Source organism: Amblyomma mixtum, chromosome 3 (genome assembly GCF_055824585.1).
Source record: "Amblyomma mixtum isolate Tamu chromosome 3, ASM5582458v1, whole genome shotgun sequence".
Lineage (NCBI taxonomy): Eukaryota > Metazoa > Arthropoda > Arachnida > Ixodida > Ixodidae > Amblyomma > Amblyomma mixtum.
Window position 1 is genome coordinate 79,719,008 of NC_143014.1, and position 21,103 is coordinate 79,740,110.

The 21,103-nt window shown below is 56.5% G+C and overlaps 1 protein-coding gene across 2 annotated transcripts in view; it reads right to left on the minus strand.

The window, feature by feature from the left end:
* spir (spire type actin nucleation factor) overlaps positions 1–21,103 on the minus strand; it is a 174,570-nt gene that overhangs the window by 149,192 nt on the left and 4,275 nt on the right. The window lies entirely within an intron of this gene.

The window sequence follows — 21,103 nt, forward strand, 5'->3', positions numbered from 1 at the left end:
ATAGACAGTGTGCATGGCGTATCGAGTGAACCCGAGGCGCGTTAGCAGCGCTTGCGAGAGCTTGAATTCCGAAAGAAGCTGCTATCACCATCATCGCGTTTTACACTGAACTGAAGCAAAGCGTACTTCCGAAACAGGGGACTATAAGGTCACCACTGGGAAACTCAAGATCACTCACCAATGTTCCTCCGCGCAAAAAAAAAAAAAAAAAGTTAACGAGATTTCTAACGATGCAAGCTAGCAATGGGGATATTGGACGCCCATTACAGGATTTTTCGGTCTCGGCGCCACTGGGTGAACTGCATCCAACGACACACATGGCAAAGCGATCCTTTCAGCCGCCGAGATCTCTGGCAGCGGCTCGTTTCGACGACAGCTTATCCCTGGGCAGGTCACGGAGAGCCGAGTGACGGACGCACGCCAGCGCTCTCTCCGTCAGGCGTCGACTGACGGCCGCTCCCAATCGGCGAGCCGCTAAGCACCGGCCCGACAGCTGTTACTGCGCCCAGCGACGCGTGCAGCGGCGGCGCTCTGATGGGAGCTCGCGGGAATCGCGACAGGGTGCGGCAGCGTGTGTGTACATGCGCGCGGCTGACGACGCTCGAGAGGGAATTCAGGGCCGCCGATCGCGCAGCCGGGGATCCTCATATAAACGGCGCCGAGCTCAGCGACCCCAAAACGCAGTCGGTAGCCGAACGGCCGGTCGAAACAATCATCCATCACGGGCCGGGCCGGCTGGACGGCGCATTGTTCGGGGCTTCTTCGCCCGCCCTCGATGATCCGCGACACTGAGCTTCACCGGTCCCTTTCTCGGCGTCGACCCGGAATCGGCCGCGTCGAATGACCCTGGACCACCGCCGCGAACCGGCCCCTGCGTCACGCGATGGCATCAACCCTTCGGCGGTCATAGCGAACGGGCCCGGCATGCACCCAGGGATACGTTTACCACGCTCCCGGAAAGCGCTCTGGCAGCGCCGCGTAGCAGTCCTCCCCTTCACCGAAGAAAGCAGGAGCAGCGCCGATCGAAAATGGAGATCGTTCGCAAGGCTCAGCACAGACGTAGTAGCAGTGCTCGGAGGACGGCCGCGCAGCGACAGATGAGGGCGTAATGCGCCAAACACGAGCGGGAAACACAAAAACCAATGCTGCAGCACGAGCCAGGCCGCTAGCGAGGGAGGTATACTCTGCCATAACATGCACTGAGACACCCACTGCACAGTCGGGAGCTCAGTGAAGCTAACATGTACTGCACGCAAACGTGGTACACAGCTAAGTGAGGCGGTGCACATCCACAGCCGAATGCCGCTAGCGCACGTAACCGAAGGACATGCACACATCCTGAGCCCCTACCCGGTACGATTTGCGTCCATCATACCTGCCAACCTCGCGGGGTCAAAAATCGGGAGACTTTTTATTCGCGCCAACAATGGTGGTGGTGGTGGGGGGGGGGGGGTGTTTCCCCCGTCTCTCGGGTGCCCCCGCTGAACTGATCGTCCGCGGTTCTTCGTACGCGACCCTGCTGCATGCAACCGCCTCGCCGTTATAACCACGCTCGCCTCCGTGACACCGGGACGTGAGACAACTTTTCTCGGTCGAACTATTCCTGAACTTTAATTCTGTCTTCCCTTGCTTTTTACTGTTTGTGCCAGTGCACCTGTCTGTATACACACCAACTTTACTTGTATCCTCCTGCATCCTCGCGTAATAAATTCTAGAGACCCACGTTCTGTGCGATGTCAGTGCACTTCAAAGAACCCCAGGTGGTCGAAATTTCCGGAGCCCTCCACTACGGCGTCTCTCATAGCCTTAGTCGCTTTGGGACGTTACACCCCCATAAACCAAACAGCATCCTCGCGCAAAGTTATTTGCGATTAGTCCTGTGCGTTCAGTGCTAGTTGTTTGTCCAGCATTATTCTGGCCACTTGCTGACGCGCCGCGTCCTTCGTCCGAGTGTCTGACACAAGTCATAGCATAGCTCGCGACACGAGCGTCCTGGTCCTTGCACTTCGGAGACTGCGTACAATCGCGCTCAAGCCAGAGAGTGCGCGTCTGCGTTATCAGTAGAGCAGAAGCAGTCCCTCACTATAGGAAGACACCTGGACTGTGCCATGAAGCAATTCAGCAAGGAGTGAAAGGGCCTGACCATGATGTACAACGACATTATAAATCAAGCGTGCTTCTACAGTCCTGCAAACGTTTCCTCGCTGAGTCCAGTACTCCGGCCGACCCCGCGATAGCTGAATCCCGGCCGCGGCGTTTCTATGGAGGCGAAACGCAAAAAGACGCCCGTGTGCTTTGCGATGTCGGTGCACGCTAAAGAACCCCAGGTGGTCGAAATTTATCCCAAGCCCTCCACTACGGTGACCCCTCTTCTTTTGTTCCTTTTCATTCCCTCCTCGATCTCTTCCCTCATGACGCGGTTTGCGCCTCCACCGAAGGAGAGACAGTTATATAGGGCCGCGCAACTCCTCCACTTCTACTACATTCCCCCATTAAAGAAAGATCAAAATTCCGGACAAGAAAGCGCGTTTCCTCTCCTAAAACTAATGTGCGACGCCTCATGTTGACAGGCCCGGTCTACTACGCATAAGCTGGCCTTGAGGGCTAGTGCTCTAAATATTACGAATTGGTTACGCTCTGCTACGTAACGCGAAACAGCTGCTGAATGGCGAATGATGCCCCGGCATCGGCGGACTCGACGACAACGCCGACTTTTCTGCAACACGGGTTCCTTAACGCTCTCGCGTTAAAAATGAATGCAGATTACGCAACGGGTGATGCGGAGCTGACATGCGATATCGAAGGCGCGGGCTGCAGGGACTACGCCTCGCCTTCGCTCTGCTTGCTTCAGGCATGGGGTCGTGCCCCCTTGCGATGGCACCCCGTCCTGCCCCGCTCACGCTTGACGACGACGCGGTCTAAGCAACAAAGCGCTTTGTACGCAACCGATGCCCAGCGTCGTATATACCAGCACTGGCGACAGTGGCAGTCCGGGTCGGCGGCCTGTGGCCAGCCGCCCGAGGAGTCCCCACGGCGCGCAGCGATTATTCCTGGCCTCGCATTGTGCGCGGAATGTCGTCGCCGGGGGCCCGTCTTGCGCGTCCCTTTTGTGGGCAGAAGACAAAGGGTGCGCGCCGCGAGAGCAAGATTAACCGATTCCGGCGAGAAAGAGCGGCGCCTTTTCACGGCGTCCGCCTTATCGCGGGACACGGGCTTCCTGGTGGCAAATGCGCGCGCACGAGCGGCCGCCTTTCCGCCGGACCACAAGCCGAAAAACCGGAGCGGCGAAACGCGAGGCGCGTGCCCGCCGCTGTCGAAACGACAGATTCGCCGCGTCGTCTCATTAGGCACGGACGCACTCGTCGCGCCTACCCCTTTTGAGAACGTCCGACTGCTCTTTGAAGAGCGCAGCTATCTAGGTTACTCGAGCAGGAGGGCTGTCACGGTGTGTTCACAGCTGGGGAGATATCGGCGACTCTCCACCACGCACTCCGGCGAGAACAGCAGCACAGTGAGCATGAAGTGCAAGCGCATACCGCCCGTCGCCAATGCGCAGATGGGGCAGGTGCGCTTGCCCGGCAAGTTAGGCCGAGTCGGTCGCCGTCGCATCTTCTAAGATTCGATTAATGATCGCTATAGCTGCGCGACCGACCCGGCGATGCGTCATCCTGCCTCCATAAACTGTTTTTTTTTTTTTTGGGGGGGGGGGGGGGGGGGGGAAGACGCAGCAAATGCCGCAGTAGTCGGTGGACACCTCAAACGCACAGTGAGGGAAGGAATGAAGGAGGGGGTAGTGAAAGAAGAAAAAGAGAAGGAGCTGCCGCAGCGAAGGGCTGCGGAATAAGATCCACTACCAAGGGGGGGGAGGGACTAAGCCACCGCGGCTCAGTCCGTGTGACCAGGACAGAAGCGGCATTTTGGGACGAAAGCGTCACGAGTACACTCGGCCGGAAGCGGGACACATGCGACGAAATAACAGAAGCGACACTCGAATTGGCCAAGTGAAGTCAAGGAGAAACACTGATTGTCCTGGCGACATTCGGCCAAACGCCGCCACGTCTCCTTCCGGGCACGACTGGTTTTCACCGAAATATCACGCATTTCCTCCAATCAGAAACTATACGTGCAAGCTTGATGGCAAATTATGAAGCGCTCATCCTGCAGCATGCAAGTACAGGGTCGTCCAAAAGTTCCCAGGCCACAGGGTCTACTTTAGAGCGCTATAGTTGGGCAGCTACGACACCCCTGGAGCCAAAAATCTCTGTAGAGGATAGTAGAAGTACTATTCTCACCTCTGAGAACCTTGATGTTTGTGATGCTACCGTAAGTGGCAGTATACGCCGCTCGAAAGCAGACCCTGTGGCCTTGGAACTTTTGACGGACCCTGTACATGCGAGTTGCCTACTGTCCACGGGGGTGTGGCGCTTACGCAGATTGCGTCGCCGTCATTTCAAGTAGGGACACAACAGGGGTTCCCACGAGGGCCAATCCACAAACTTGCAAGAGCTCGGTTTCCCCCCTGCAGTGAATTTCGAAAGCGTGCGCAGGAAGATGCTTTGAGCAGAACTCGCACCTATTTCGAGGCACGAGAATCCGCGCGACTGGGCAGCGCTCAGACAACGAACGCTATGAGTCACGCACACGTCTCTCGTCGTGTAGAATGCCTGCTACGAGCAGAAAGCCCCGCCTTAGCCCAGTGTCCTGCAAGGCCACGTACTCACAGTGCTGACTAAGGAACGAGACGTGCACGAAAAAGAGCAACAGGCAACACGAGACAGCGAGTGCGGCTGCATTTCAAACTGGCAAAATTACATCGCGCGGGGCACCGACCCTCCCGTTTTGCTTCGTCACAATTTCTGGCAAACGGGACTGCAGTGTAGTACAATGAAGTAACTGCACGCAAACATACACGACTGAAGTAACTGTTCCTATACAAGACTACGAACACTGTCTACAGCCGAGGCGCCGACGTCCCAGAGTCGGGCACAAGACTGTCGATGAATATCGCGCCCCCGTGCATACTTGGAGCAGCTCGAAAATAATGGCAGCAGCGCCAAGTCCACCGCCCGCTCCCATGCAGTTACTGCGAGGCCTCGTAAAACGGCCAGGAGAAGAGGGTATTTATGCAACGGTCATCTGCCTCCTCTAAAAGCGCGCGCACTGGGCGCCTCCATTCATCCCACGCCCTGGAAAGAGGGCGCAGCACCGGTCATAACGTGTCCGAAATTATCAGCCGCGCAGGTAGTATCGCCATCCAGGCCGCGGCTGCTCCGGTGGCGCGCACGGACACGCCACGCGAGCTTTCGCGGCGTTCTTTGGGATGACCCGCTTCTTGGCGGCGGCGGCCGCGCTTTCTGTTTCGAGGGGTCGCGCGTGGGCGCCGTCACCTTCCTCCGGACGGAGCCGACACGTCGCATCGACAATGAGCAGAGGCTCGCTATCGGCCCGAGAGAGAGCCTCAACGGCGGCCCAGTGTCCGTGCCTCTGAGGCGCCCCTTGTGGCGCGCCCCAATTTGGCTTTATCGCCAGGGATTGGCAACAATGCAGCGGCCCGATAAGGGGAGCGCGTCGTAGCGCCGCCCCTCGGGCATTGTGCGCGCGCCTTTGAGCCCCGACAAAGCCGCATTCAGCGCTCTTGTCACGAGCCGCGATCACACAAGTGCACGGTCCGCTTGACGAGCCTGAAAGCGGCTGCCGGCACGCGACACGCCGCCTCCAACCGCGACGCTCCAGACCCGACACGCGGCGTCAAGACTACGCCCGTGCCCATGGGTCCTCCGCTGGTGCAGTCAACGAGCGCCCTACCGGTGCGACCCAGATACGGGTAGGCGTCGAAAGTGCAATGGGCCAGACCGTGGACACTTATTAGCGCCGCCGGTGGCCGGCGATTGCGGAACCCAATGCGGAAGGGACAGCTGGTGAGACGGGCCTGACCCGCTGCCACGGTCAGCGTGCTGCAGACGGTCATTACGCATGCAGGGGGCCTCCCCCCGCAGGGGGCGCCGCCACCGGAGGGACCGGCCCGGCCGCCCAAGGTCAGCGCCACGGGACGACGCTTCGCCGGGCAGCACATCGCTTAAACACGGTACGCGGGTCCCGACCGAACAGAGAAAAGCAACCAATCGCGAGCTTCAAAAACGGGCGAGATGGCGGCGTTTCCGTCTTCTCTTCGGAATGCGAACGGCCGACAGCGAGCGTCCGACGGGCCCGTGAGCGAAGCTGAGTCCCGGAGCCGCGGATGCGGCGAATGGATGGATCCGGGAAGGCGCATCCGGCTGCGTGCGGCGAACCCTATCGGTGGCGGGGCATCCGATCGGGCACTGCCATTGTTTTCCACGGGCTGTTTTCTTTCCTCGACGGCCCGCGATCCATCAGCTCGGCGAGGCAACAAAAAGACGGCGAGAGAGAGGGGGGGCGGCCACTCAGGCGCGGGAATCATTCGGCGCAGCCGCACAACGCCGCCGATCGCGCAGGCCGCGGTCAATCGGAGCCCCGCGCCGTTTCGTCAGCTTCGGGCACAAAAGGCAGCCGGGCCGGCCGAGCGTGGCAGCGAACGCACAAAGGCCAGGTAAAGAAAAAGGCCCGCCGAAAGGATCCGTCTGCGCGGAATGCGGCGAATCCAGAGGTTTTCCTCGTTCCATCCGCGGTTTTCGTGCGATCATACGCTCATCACTCTGCCGCGCTCCGCCATAGCCAGTCGGGACACGCAGGTGCGATACCCTCTGTCACGTGAATCTAAAGAAACGATGATTCCGACCAAACACGGTTTTGCAGCATCTCTCGCAGTTACGCACGGAGCAGCCGGCGAACCCCGACGACGCTCTCGACTGTCCCAGGCCCGTCTGCGGGACACTGCAGTGCATGCATGGGTGGGACAGCCGTATACGAGGAATTTTCTTAATGCGACGATAATTGCGGAACCAAGCTTCACAACTAAACCAGTCTCCGCCGCAACACAGGCGGGTCACCACTCACATGACCCGCACGGTGTCAAGCAGTCTCACAACACAGGCCGTGGCTCACACAGGGGAAGGGGGGGGGGGGGGGGGCAACCCCCCCCCCCCCCCTTACCCCCCCTTTTGGGCGCCCATGCGTGCGCTAACACATTCACTTTGCTTAACTTTGTGTATATATCTTCGTTAATCTTGGTGACCATGCTGTCGAGGTTAAATCGCGGGTTAAATTTAGGGTAATCAATTTTATTGACGCGGAGAAAATGCGAAAGCACGAGCTCTTCCGGCTCTGCTTAAGTAGCAATGAGGAGCACATCAAAGTCTTTCGTTATGTCCCGGTTTTTCGTTATATTTGAGCCTTTTGTCTCTGCCACCTATTTTGCCACCTGTCAACTGCGACAGGTGGCTCTTTCGTTAATTAACCCCCAGACAAGACGGCCTTTTCGCTAGCGAGGTACTTAGTCCAAATGCGAATTCGGTGCGCAAGCACTTTGTAGTTCACTTCGTTTTCGGCTTTTGTATCCACTGCGCACAGGTGGAAGCTAATGAAGACGACGACGTGCAAAGCACAGCCCGAGAGGCTTAGCACGCGGGATGTCCGGCCGCGGCGATGGCGCAGCGGCCTAATGCGGTGGCCAACAAAGCGTATACCTGTTCGCGCCGCCCCGGATTCTAAATCCACTCGCACACCGTATAGTGCTCCATTTTAGTTTATTTGTGTTCCGAGGCTTCGTCCCCAGACAAGATGGCTTTTTCACTAGCGAGGCACTTAGTGCTCACATACCAAAAGTCACCCCAATACTGTGCCAGCAACACTTACTAGTTTGCATCCGAATGTTCCCTGACCACGAGGGAAGCCACAGCAGCTCCTCGATCCGGATCTAAAAACGTCTACCGCGACGGAAACTGGTCGTGTAGCGGCAACAGCAACGCCATTATATGCAAACGAAGCCGACGACGACGCTGCCTACTTCAGCTGATGCAGACGCCGAGTTTCCCTCCTCTTCTACCGCGCCGGACGTAAGCGTTTCCAGCATGCAGCATCGACAAGGTAAACTAACTCGTCGACATTTGTACACTGCAGCATACTGCTTCGGACGCATCTAGACGGACACTGCGTCGGACCGCGTAGCCAGCCAGCCAGTACTAGCAGGCCTGACATTCCATTAATTAAACCTTCGGCTGCGAGTCGACGCGCGTTTTGTCGTCCAGTTAGCCCTGTTTCCTAACACTTAAAAAAAAAAGAGAAATACAGCTCGGTCGCGAAAATAAACTGCAATAAGCATAATGCCAATGTCGCCAGCCACACCAGACAGGTGCTAGCCCAAAAGTGCACGAGAGCTACTGTAGCTTGTCCAAAACAGCGCAATTCATTTCAGAACCAACCGAGAAGACTTCAATGAAAAAACATTGCTTTTTTAGGCTGAACTCCCAAGCTTTACTCTGGCGACGGCGGCGCCAAGAGGAGCTTCGCGCGAGATGACGGAACTTTCCGACGCCAACTGAGTTTGCCCAGCATCAGTTCAATAAAAACCAACAGAATTCAACAGAGTTCGGGAATCTCGAAAGCGCTTGATCCGATTTACGAATGAAAGCAGGCGAGAGCAGAATATGGGAAACTACGCAGCACCGATCAGCTGACCTCTGCAGAAAGAGCGAGGGGCTCGCGACTGCCCGTCTCTCGCCGTATACGAACAACAGCGCATAACTTCGCAGCTGCGCAGAGGCGCACATACCGACGAGGGAAAGCGCACGAGTCACACGCAGCTGAGAATGCGTAGTTTAAACCGCTCCACATTTTTCTGCTGCCGTCCAGCACACCAACAGCGAGCACCGAAGCTCGCGGGCACGGTCACACCCGCTTGTCGGCTTTGCACAAGGCGCCGAACATTCAAAGAAACAGACATATCTTCAGCGCGCGACCACGCACGGGGAAAAATAAAAAAAATAAAAAGGAGAGGAAACGAAATGGCGCCTGAAGCACGCCAGAAGACCACACAGTGGTCAGCCGTGCTTACGGTGAGCAGGTTAGGTTAGGTGTCAACAATTTAAAGAGGTGTGTCGGGGCCAAACTAAAATCTAGACAGGCTGCTCAAATTACGGCGCACGGCCTTGCAGAACTTAAGCGGGTAAAGAAAAGGACCCAATGTCCACCGGGCATCAGCACTGTAACTGCCAAATACATGAGGTGTGCGATGACGGAGAAAGCTGTCTTCCCGACTCGAGATGGTCTTCAAAAACTCGCCACGGTGGTACCGCATAAGCAAAAAGGCCTCCTTGCACGATACTACGTAGACGCAACAAAGACTATCGCAGAAGTGAGTGCGTCAGACACCTCCGAGTCGAAATTCGCAAAACTACTGCAATTAGGACAGCTGCTCACAGCCGGAACGGCAAGTTTTGCACTGCGTGCGGGGACGGCACTCACCGACCCCTCTGAAATTCCCCTGACAGCCCTTTGTCCCGAAAGCGGGGTTGACGAACGACGCGCGGGGACGAGGCACCGACGGCGGCTACACCGGCGCCCGTTGGCGGGGAAGCCGAGGAGTCGGAGAACAAGAAAAGGAGGGAGCACCCGAGCACAAGGCCGGTGGGACAGAAGAGCGAGCGACACCGCCAGGGGAGGCCGACCCAGCCCCGTCTCCCGCGACAACACTGTGCACCGAGCGAAGATCGGACTCGAGTTCTGTCCGTCACCGTACGCAGCGCGCCGTGGGTCAAGCGTCATCGCAGCTGCCAACTCCAAGCACCGGACCACCGCAGTGGCGTCCAGACGCTGTCTCATTCAAATTTGTTGTTGGTCATAAATTTCGTGTGTGGTTCCTCCTCCCGAATCACGGGCGCATCACACAAAGGCAACAGTGCGCCAATAATTTTCTTTGTTTGCTTTTCACTCACGGGCTAACAAGCTCAGCTCATCCCGTCTATGCAAGTCAATTCCATTACCAAGGTGTGAGGCGCCCATGCTTGCAAGCATTAAGAAAAGCTGCGGCACACAGAATAGCTGGGTCTGAGCAGCCCATTCAGGCAACCGCTTTTCGCTGGCGGCAGTGTACCGCCCTTCCCTAAACAAAGACTCATCCATTCATTCCTGCTGTGTCGGCAAAAAAGCTCGTGCACAGGGTCAACACAATGACGCAGTTGGAAGTACGAACGACTTCAGAGAGGTTGCAACAGCGCGGTCGCGCTTCACCTCTCTGTCAGGAACGCTTTCTCTCCGCTATATATCTGAGTGACGACCACTCGCACCGATTTCGGTGCCATCTCTGGTCACTGCGTTCCGTACGGAAGTCCGACCACATTTCCCACTCAAAAGTCGCGCAACGCCAAGCGCCGAGAACGCCTCGTGCTTTTTTTTATTTTTATTTCTACAGCGTCGCTGCGAGACATGTCCGACGTGCGCACTGCACGGTGGCAGCGGGATCCGCTGCCAACGGTTCTTCGCGCCTTCTAAATGAGGACGGTGCGGCAAATGAAGTCAAAAACAAAGTCGGCTTCCGCGAAAAGAGAGACGAGCCGAAAGTGCTTTCCCACAGGCATCGCCAACAATGAAACACATGCGGCGCCGCACGCCCAAACTCAGGAAAAAACTCGGATCCCCAGCGGAGCGAGGCGGCTGACTAGGTTCGCACGGCCGCACTTCTATTTATGCCAACCGCGGTGCGGCGGGCTCAGCCGTGACTCCCGTGGCGCGTGAAAGTAGCAGAGCAGCAGCGGGGAGCAGCGGCCATTTTTCAGACTCGCAGTGGCGCTTCCAAGCCAAGTGGCCAGTTTCTCCTAATGTCGCGCACCCTCCGTCTCTCTCCTCCAAATTAGGCGCACGTGACGGCTAGCAAAACTCCTGACAAATGCTCATTTTCCTGCATGGTGGCACACTTCGCTTTTTCGAGAATTTGAAATGAAGTTTACTTTTTACGCCACCTTTTCTCGGTGATGGGCAAGGCCTGGGCAACCGCTGTTCACGGCAGAACCAAGAACAGGCGTCAGCTGGCAGATAAATCCGGGGACGAACTCGCATTAAAATTTAGCGAGCGGCGGAAGAATGACGTCGCCATTTCAAGGACCACTTGGAGTCACCAGAAACTAGTGTACAAGAGTGCGAGAGATACAAAAGCCACCACACACAGCGGTGCCCAGAGCGGCATCGACGGGAAGGCCGCGAAGCAGCCGATCGCCCCCAGAAAAAGAAATTCTCTTTGTCCTCCGACGCGTCATGCGCCCCCGTCTCTCTCCCCGCGGAATGGCGACGCGAGAAGGAGGAACACCCGACGCTCGGGGCGGCGGACAGCGGTCGCCCCGCGGGGGTCGTCAACATAGTCCCACATTTGCGCCACACAGACTGTCGTTTCTTTTTCCCGCTCGCAACGAGGTGTCCTCCGCCCTCGCGAAACTTCCCCATTTTCCGTCGACAGGCACGTGGACGGAGGGAAGCGGGCGGCGTCGATCGGCCCCCCGCGCGCACGGAGCCCACTGGGAAGGCAATGCGAGCCGTCTCTGAAACAACGAGCTGACGGCGGAAGGAGCAGCGTCCTCTTTCGCACCATCTTCCTAAACGCGCCGACGTGAGCGACTGTCGCCAGTGCACTGCTTACTCTGTTGCAAGGGCGCCGAACATCGGTGTTGACGTGTGCTGTGCATTCACACGAATAAGTAACGCGCTCATTTTTTCCAACACACATGGGCAGATAAGGAAAGACGGAAACGGGTGCTCTTGGGGCTGCACTGCCGCCCGCTAACAATGCTCGAGCGCGTGGCTTGGGCTTCGCGGAGCGTTTGCCGCTGGATCCGAGACCATGTTTCACGGCATGTCTGCGGCGGCTGACGTTAGCGGGTCACCCGAGCGTGGCCGACGCTCCGCACCGCTAATGCCAGTACCAAGCTTCCCTAGCCACGCGCTCGGGTATTCGTGTTAAAGGTCTTTGAACACCTCATTTTAGCTGCGTTATCTTCTTTTAAATTATGCGTCAGACGTCACAATGCACGAATCACCGCGTGGCATTTGCGTACGGCCGCTAAACAGTTATCGATTGAATTTCTTCTCTCGTGCTGTTTCGGTTTCATCAACCGAACGATGGCTGAGACGTGTAGTTGACCTTTAGGTCCCGCAAGGCACGAAAAAACCTGCAATATAAACGCTGATACGTAGTTTTAATTCACTACAACACTTAAACCAGCCTGCTACAAGAGCTGGAATGACAACAAACGACGTATCAGCAGTTATATTGCTGTTTATTTTCGTGCCTCGTGTGACCTAAGGGCCACCTACACGCCACAAGGCATCGTCCGATTGATGAAACCGAAACGGCACGAGAGAAGAAATTAAATCATTAATTATTTAGCGGTCGTAGGCGAATACCACACAGTGATCCATGTACATTATTGTCTAACGCATCGTTTGAAAGAAGAAGACACACAAGCAAGAATTTGGTGTCTAAGCTCCTTTAAGGTCGCATGTACCAGCGGGTCAATACGAGGCGCCGAGGTTTCCCCATTTGCCGACGTGCCTGCTAATTGCACTACGTTAGGTCTCGACCGAGCAACGAGCCTTAACATTCGCACGGAGCATGCGCACAGCCACCAAAAGTGACGCGTCCCTCCTTGACTACGCACGAAGACTGTAGACGCAAATGGCGTTTAAAACGTGCACCATCACAACGACATAATGAACACTCGAGAGCCAAGTGACGTGCCGCGACTACAGGAACGAGCGCACGGAGAACGCAAAAAACTACTCCGTAATGCATAATGGGATTCCCCGCGACTAGCAGCCTGGCGCACAACAACGAAGCCGACCAACGTACAGCAGCAAAAGAAAGCGCCTACAGTGGCCATTTTCGTTCCTCCGCAGTGGAGGAACTGGCGATGCGAACTCCCTCGCGCACTCGCAAAGGGTCGAGGTCACAGGGGCGTCTTCTTTCGGTCGGCAGAAAGCGCGCCCCGGCTGCAAGCCCTAGGCCCAATCGCGCGACAGGAACAGACTGAGCACACAGGTCGCTTTCTTTGCCCGCCGAGAGACTCTGATCGATCCATGATAACCGCACTCGTGGCTCTCCCCACTCGCGAGAGTCACACGGGAGGGCGTCTGAGGGCTAGACGCGCAGTGTCCCGTAATAGCCGGGGCCTCTGCCGCGGGCGTCGCACTGGCCGGTCACCGGCGGAACGCGGGAGCCGCCGGAGAAAGGGCGGCCACTGGCGCGGCGACCGGCCCCAAGCATCGGCGGCCAGCACGCCTCTGGCCCAGTGGCCCCGTCCGCGGCCGGCGCCCGAGGGCCACCGGAAGCGCAGACCCGCCGAACAACGCTGCCATGCACGCGGCGGCCACGTGCGCAAACAGCCGGCCGGTGGCGGCGGCGACGCGCACTGCTTCCGGAAGCGAGCGGGCCCCGGCAACGGCGCCGGCCACCACGGAGCTCCGACATGCGTGAAGATTCTGCGCGCGCGATAACGTGCAGGGTTCGCGCCGCCGATGCAGAGGTGACCGCGACGCCATCAACCGTGCGCCCGCATTCAGAAAAGAACATTGCACACTGCGTCAAGAGGCGGGCAAGCTTCCGGCTCTCGCTGTCCACATTTTTTCGCTTTCTTTTACGGAGTTATTCCGCGAGCTCTCCACGCAGCGCGCCTTGGATGCCATATTTCGATATGTCGTCGCGTTCGGCCTGGGAAATGTTCGAGGACACCGCAAGCGACGCCGCAAACCACAGGATGATGACGGACGAACGAGATACTGATAAACAGGGCGAAGTTGAACCTGCACTACAGACCACGCCGCAGGTTCCCTCCAGGCGCGCGTACGTGTGGGATCCTCGTCGTGCACTTTCCTCGCTGCGAAGGATGGTGCCCCCCCCCCCCCCCCCCCCCATCAGCACAGGGGTCATGCCACCGTGTGTCCCCGGCGAGATACCCACCCAAGCCGACCTAAATGAGGAGCCCCGCGTTTGGCAGCAGGAAAAAGAGGCTACCGCCGTCCCACGGCGCCAGACAAAGGCCAAGAGCGGCTAGAGTTGAACGCCTCGCGGGCGCTCAATGGCCCCGCCGAATAATGGCGCCTAAATGCCGCCACAAAAGCCCGATCTTGTTATGGCCGGAGAAAGGCGCGCAATTTCCATCTCTAAGGTGCGCTCCCAGCGCCGGTCATCGGCACGGGGGCCGACACCAGACAATGCCAACGGCACTTTCGCGTGCCACGGAGCCAGCCGGAACCACCGCCCCCCATGATGGACCACGAGGGCACTTCGGGACCGGCTGCTGTGACGAAGACAAGCGCTGCGGTTCTCCCGTCTCGTACTCCGAAGAAGCATGTGCAGAGTAGGTCAGAAATCCCCAGGCGACAGCGTCTGCTTTGTAGTCGTGTAGCGGTGTCACATACGACACCCACGAAGACTACGGTAGCCTGGGGACTTCTCTCTAGCCCTGCACCGAACAGACGCTACTGAGGCGCGTGCCAAGCGTGGCTACTGCCGCTGCGACCCACAGCGCGCACTACGGTTGTCCGCGTAAAACGGCACCAATGCCCGAAAGGGGCGCGGGCCAGTTCACAGGGAGTCCATCGGACAGCGGACTCCCAACCTACGCCCACGATAGCGGCGGAGCAAAGTCTCATCGGAGCTTTCGCGTCCCAGATGCTGCCAGGCCGAAATACGCGGACGCCATAAAGACTCCCGGGGACTCGCGCGGGGCGCGCGCGACAAAGGGACCACAGTCTGCGGACACACGCACAACGCCTCGTTTGCACGATTAGATCGGCGGTCCGGCCACGGGGCAGCAGCGCCGATAGCGCGCGTTTCGCACGATCCGGCCGCACCCGGGTCGCCGCGCGAAAAACCGAGACAGCGGCGCTTCTCCCACGGAGTCGAGAACCGCGCCGCAGTGGGGGACCCTCCCGGCTCGCACGCGGAGGAGACGCTGCAGCCAGAATCCCTCAGCTGCTGGGGTCGCGGCACAATGAAATCGGCAGCGGCAAACGTGCGACCTCTACTCGCACAGTCTCCAGTCACGTAAGATAATACGGCGCCCGATTTGATAATAAACGGAGTAGTGTCGAGACATTCGCAAAACGGCGGGCTTGCACGGAGCGAGGACGTCCCCGTGAGCGAGTGGCACTCCCGCACCTGCTCCCTTTGTTCTGCGCAGGCGAGGAGAGGTCGCGTGTTACGTGCGGCGCCCTTCCAATCAATTCCAAGGACGAGCGGACAGGTGCCGTTTTGCCGCGCGACCCACTTCGCATCCAACGCACAACCAGAGAGGCAGGGCCGCCGCGATCGGAGAAGGCTCGTAAGTTCGGCCCACCGACGCTTTCCGCGCGCTTCGGCCGACAGCACGCGAGAGGCACAGCTCGGGTGAGGCGCCAGGGTCGCGCCGCGGGCCCCGATTTGTGGACACCCTCGAAACATATTCTCTTGCGCGGCGCACGTGGTGCACCGTCGGGAAGCGGCAGCTCTTTAGCGCACAGCCGCACGCCTAGATTTATTACGGCGGGCGCGCTCGCTCGACGGAATCTGGGCGCAAATCTCGAGCTCGCACAAGGACGCCTCTCGGGGCAGCGACGGTGCGTGATACGAACGCATTCGTCGGGCAAAATCCGAACAGTGTATTGACTGGCCCGAGGCGATCCCAGTGGCAGTGTCTTCGAGAAAGAAAGAAAAAAAAAAGGCAAAACTGCTCCGGAGCGACTGGCGATGCTCTCTCCCGAAAAGATCACGGTATAAAGCAGAGCCCAAGGGACAAACTAGATGACGCCGCAGGTAGAAGAGAGAAAGAGAGAAGAATCTCACTGCAAAGCAGCAGTACGCGGGTGCGATGATAGTGTGCTCGCATTCGCAGCCACGCGCTGGCGCAATCGCAAGGAGGGAGCGCCGTTCCCTCCGCCCGCGAAGTCGTTTGGCGCCAGCGCACGCTTCAACTGAAACCACAGCCTGTTGGCCGCACGAACGATTTCGCCCGTCCACGCACACGTCGAACAGGCGCGAAGTGAGCTCTATTTTTTTTTTTTTGATATATAGACATTATCCCTTCTTCGCTCGTGCACAGCCGTTTATTCCGCCAAGGCGCTCGCTCCTTCTCGTCCTTCCTTATAAACTCTAGTGTAAACTTCAATATAATTAAATGTAATACGATAACCTAATAATTCTTAGCAAAACAAAAGGGAATTTCGACCAGCCATACACAAAGGTTTTTCCGTCACTCGGCGCGCCTCGAATGCTCGATACGGACCCTGCAAGCCCCTACCACCACATAGTAAAGCGGCTGCAAATTATGTCTCAAGAGCTCAGCGAACGAACGTGACTTACGCGGCCCCGACAACACATGCATCCCAACCCCAACACCTCAACGACACAATGTGACAACCCAATCTCCAAAGCCATATATTTTTTTTTCTAGAACGCCCCTTGCAAGAGGCTCTGAAGAAGCTTAAAAGCTGGAAACGCCTATTATTAAAGATATCTGTCACAAGAGCTGTTTGACCTGTACCGGTCACAAATGACGCAAAAAACTCCACGCACTGATGAGCCCCAACGCTTGCGTCGTTTCTCTGCTTGCTCTTTTGCGTAGGCTTCGAATGGAGCGCCAACTATAGCGACCACGTGCATTTCTAGGTGAGTGCTTTAATATAAAAAATTGCACACGACAGCCACAAGAGAGGAAAACAAAAAGGAAGAACGTAAGCGTATAACGTGGAGCTTTAGTGAAGAGATGCAACCCTGCAGAAAGGTATCAACTAATACGAACCGTGAGCGCCGCAGTTACACATGTCCCCATGCGCTCAACCCCCGAATATGTAGAGGTTTTAACGCGAGAACGTTAGCACATCGATGTCAGAAAAAAACTGTCCGGCGTCAGCGACCGTCTGAAGCCTCGCAGCCGGAGCAACCAGCCTCTCCGGCAAACTAGGCGGACCGCCTAGGTCTCGTCACCTTGCGGCGTCATCACAACCTGCCCACCGTGGTAAGTGGCAGTCCAATGTATGACTGGTCGCGAGAGTTTGCACGGGAAGAGCAGCCTGGGTCTCACAAACCCCACCGGTGGCAGCACCTGCCACCGCCCACTACGCCAGGAGTGTTGTGAGGACCTACAGTCAAGAATGACCAATTCCGCATATATCGGCATTAAACCATTATCGGTATCGCGTCATACCTTTAAGGCGGAGCTTAAGTGCTCTCTAGAGTTTTTTTTTCTATTTTACCGCAAAGCATCTTGCGGCCGTTATCACCGCAAAAAGCAATGGCCTTCTCTTGTCCTGTGGAAGAACGCAACTCATGTACTGTCGCTTCAGGTGTTTTCTTTTGTTGCGAGAGCAACACTACGCGAGTAGCCGAGCCATTTCGCGGAGCTGAGGAAAGGCCATACTGCGCATGCGCGAGCAGCAGCGACGTCACACGGCGCACAGCTGTCTGCGGAGAAAGGGGCACTCTTGATCATATAATCTGGCAATGTCCTGACTCCCCAGGCGTCAGGAAGAACTTTAAAAGTAGAGATGCCTGGGAGGCCTTGCTGCGAAGCGCGTCCCCCGCCGAACAGCAACGAGTCATCCGCCTGGCGACGGAAGCCGCGAAGAAACACTGTACCTTCGCCTGTCTTTAGTCGCGGAAGCACCGGCCCCCGCCCATTGAGCCTGCGCGCCAGGGGCGGGGAGTAGGGGGCCTCCTACATCGGTGGAAAATAAAGTTCTACTACTACTACTGCTACTGGCGCGCCGCCGCCGTCGGTGCGCGGGTGACTCAGAAATGCCGCCGTCGCGCTCGCCAGTTGCGCATGCGCAGTAGCGACGCATGCATGCGCAGTAGCAGCGCATAGCTAGCGTGCCGGGGCCGCCGCCACTGCCGCGCGCTCTCCATCGCCCCCCTCTCTCTCTCCTCGTTGCTTTCGCAATCCTCCAGGTTTAACCAGAGCTAAACCACTGCCAATTCTTTATTATTATTCTCACGCGTTACGTAAGGAGGCGGAGAAGTTTCTTCTGCAAATGCGAAAGAACACATGCCAATGAGCACCAGCGACATTTGCCAGGATATGCATTAATTGCCACCCACTTTTTCCTACAGGCAAGGCGTGAGCGGAGCTCGATTGCCTAAATGTGCTCCGTATTCGGTATTGTTACATCCTGGACTGCCTTAAACTCTCAGTTCGGAGGATGCCTATGTCACAGCGCGCAAGAATGTCCGCAGCATAGCAAAGAAGGGCTGCCGCGCTCCCTCTGCATGCCTGTTGCTTGGTTTATGGTTTGGTTTGGCTGTGAGGGACGCCGTAGTGGAGGGCTCCGGAAATTTCGACCACCTGGGGTTCTTTAACGCGCACTGACATCGCACAGTACACGGACCTCAGCCATTTCGCTTCCATCGAAATGCGACCGCCAAGTGGCCGGGATCGAACCCGCGTCTTTCGAGTCAACAGCCGAGCGCCATAACCACTCAGCCACCGCGGCGGCTCTTCTGTCTGATGCGCGGAGCTATGATAGTCGGATAGAACTCAGGAATAAAGCGGCTGTTGCCCCCTGCTACTAATAGCATAACCTCTACGGCATGACCTCGTGGCGCTCGCGGGGAAAAAAAAAATTAAAAGCGAAAAAAAAAAGTGTTCCTTCGCGCTTACGGTGCTCACAGACTTTTATCAAAATGGTCGTGTCCGCCCGTCGGCTAAGCCAGCCAGATTACACTCGTAGTCGGACGTTAGATGCCGTTCATCCGTACCCAAGGTGGAATTCGATGGAAAGCCTTGTTTGTGTGTTGTGCGGAGTGATTTGCGTGCAGGGTGACAACGATCGCTCTGGCGTTTCGACTACCGCGTCATCGTTCAACGCAGTCTAGGAGACCGCCGCTGTTGACTGGGTCAATCGCGTTGTCTGTTCAACAGCGATTCAATACGGGGTGCGCTAGGCAGCGGGAGATAATTTTTTATGCCTGCATTTTACGCCACATTTTCGGTAAATATACGCCGCTCTTATCAGACAAAAAAAGCCCTGGACTTGGACTGGGCGCATTATTTTTCTTCTTTTTCTATAGCCCGATCTAACGTATGTAATTGGCGTTGGCACACAAGCAGTGCGCCTACTCTTGCCATTCCGATATAACAAATACCGGAAGAGCTTATCGGCAGTGCAAGCAGGATAATTTCAATTAATGCTTATTTACAATTTCAACATCGAGGCCAGTAGCGTATGGTATCGCAACATGAGCACGCAAATCGATACACACTTATAGCAAATATGACTGGGAATCGATATATGCAACTCGCCACGGTGATCTGCAATAACGTGCCACACGGTGGGTCGTTAACAGCGGCCGCTGTGCGTGCCGGGGAGGTGCGGTGAAGGCGTGAGCATAATGCAGAAAACGCCCTTGGCTATCAATGCTTGAAGCATGCCGCTCGGCGCAGACCGTCGCCGCAACTTGCAGGGAGCGGCGAAGTGTATTGTATTTTCTTAACACGCTAATCCTGTTCGAAAATAAGTCAGTCCTTTTTGTTGCCACATAATGTGGCAACCAAACATCTGTCGTCTCTCCGGGAACAGAGTACTTAGGAACTATCTGCGAGAGCGGCCGCGCTCGAAGTGCTACTCGCAGGTGCAATGCGGTCGACCGCGACGTCATGGCAATAGGCTGACGCCATTGGTTGGAGGGGGCTCCTTTGAGGGGACTTCATCCTTGAGTTGTATTCGACTACTGAGGACATTTGGCGCAGGAGAAATTCCCGCAGTTCCACGGAGGCAGTGGGCCATGGACGCTCTCATGACCAACGAAACGGCGGTCAGACGCTCATTCCGGCCACAAGAGGCTCACAGCGAAAGCCTGACAGTTCCAAGCTATCTTAGGGCCGTTTCACATGCATGCGATTCTCGCCTGCGACGCTGCGAATTCTGTCGGTCTGCGACTGGGGAGGGCCGTCGGTCTAGCCGCAGAGGGCCTGCGACCAAGTTCCGTCCGGTTGGAATCCAGTCGCAGCGTCGCTGTGTTCGCTCTGCGACTGACCAATGGGCAGCGCTGAGACGGCGCGTGACGTGACGTCACGTCACGCGCCGTCTCGGCGTGGGGTCACGTGGGAGCTGTTCCCGCGGCGTAAGCAAAACTGTTTATTCTAATCAAAACATACGAAATATTGCCTTGCATCTAAAAACACGCTGGTCATAACATAACCAACACAATCCGCGCAGCGTTTCTGACGCGTTTAATCGTGGGTTGCCTATGCGAACATCGAGCAACCTTGCGTGTCCCTCCGACCGAATTCGCTGGGTACGCGTTGCATGTGAAAGCACTGAGAGAAAATCGCACTGCGGCGTCGCCGACTAGGCCGACTATTTTCGTTCTAGTTGCAGCATGTGAAACGGCCCTTAGAAGAACAACTGTTCAGTCCGAGAAAATAAAACAAAAAAATACTTGAGGGTACTTTGTCACTTAGCGGGCAGTGTTACAGGTGCCCGCACAAGATTTCAGAGAATCAAAATCACGAAAACGTTTACCCCATCAGCAATCTGCAACCAGCTGGCTTTTCTATTGTTTCCGCGTTCACAAAACTTGTGCAGGAAGCTGGGTGTCGCCATGGACGAAGTCGCAAAGTGTTAGGCCTCACCAACGAAAGGAGATGTTCGACCTGTGCCCCATCCGGCCGTGATATCGCAATTGGAGCGCTGTAATTTCGTACATCAATTCTGAGAAACGTTTTCTGAACGGTGACTTACTATAAACGTATTTCCCGGGCTCGACAAATGACATTCGGGTCGATTTGAAAGAATCTTTCTCAGACGCGACTTCGGTGCTCTCAACATTTATTATAAAGACAGTTTCGCGTCGCTAGTAACGCCCTCAGAAATGTGCCGTTACAGCTCCCGCTGTGATTCGCTCTTCAGTGTCATGGCATGATAGCCACAGTTGTCGTTCCTCTGTTGCAGAATTTCGAATACATAATGTGGCAAAACAATAACCTCCTTCCATTCAGTGACTAAGCACTACCTGCCATGCATTTCCCGCATCTCTTAGGTCCATAACTCTAATTGGTCTTTCACTGTTCGCCTAACTGTATGCAAGACCAACGCCACTGTGAAAGGCCTAGCAGAACTTCGTTTTACCTCTCACCTCCCTCCTGTATCAGATTGACTGTACCCTTGCTCGGTGGATCTCTTCAGTTCTAAGGCCCCTTTGTCAAATATAACTGAGCGAAGG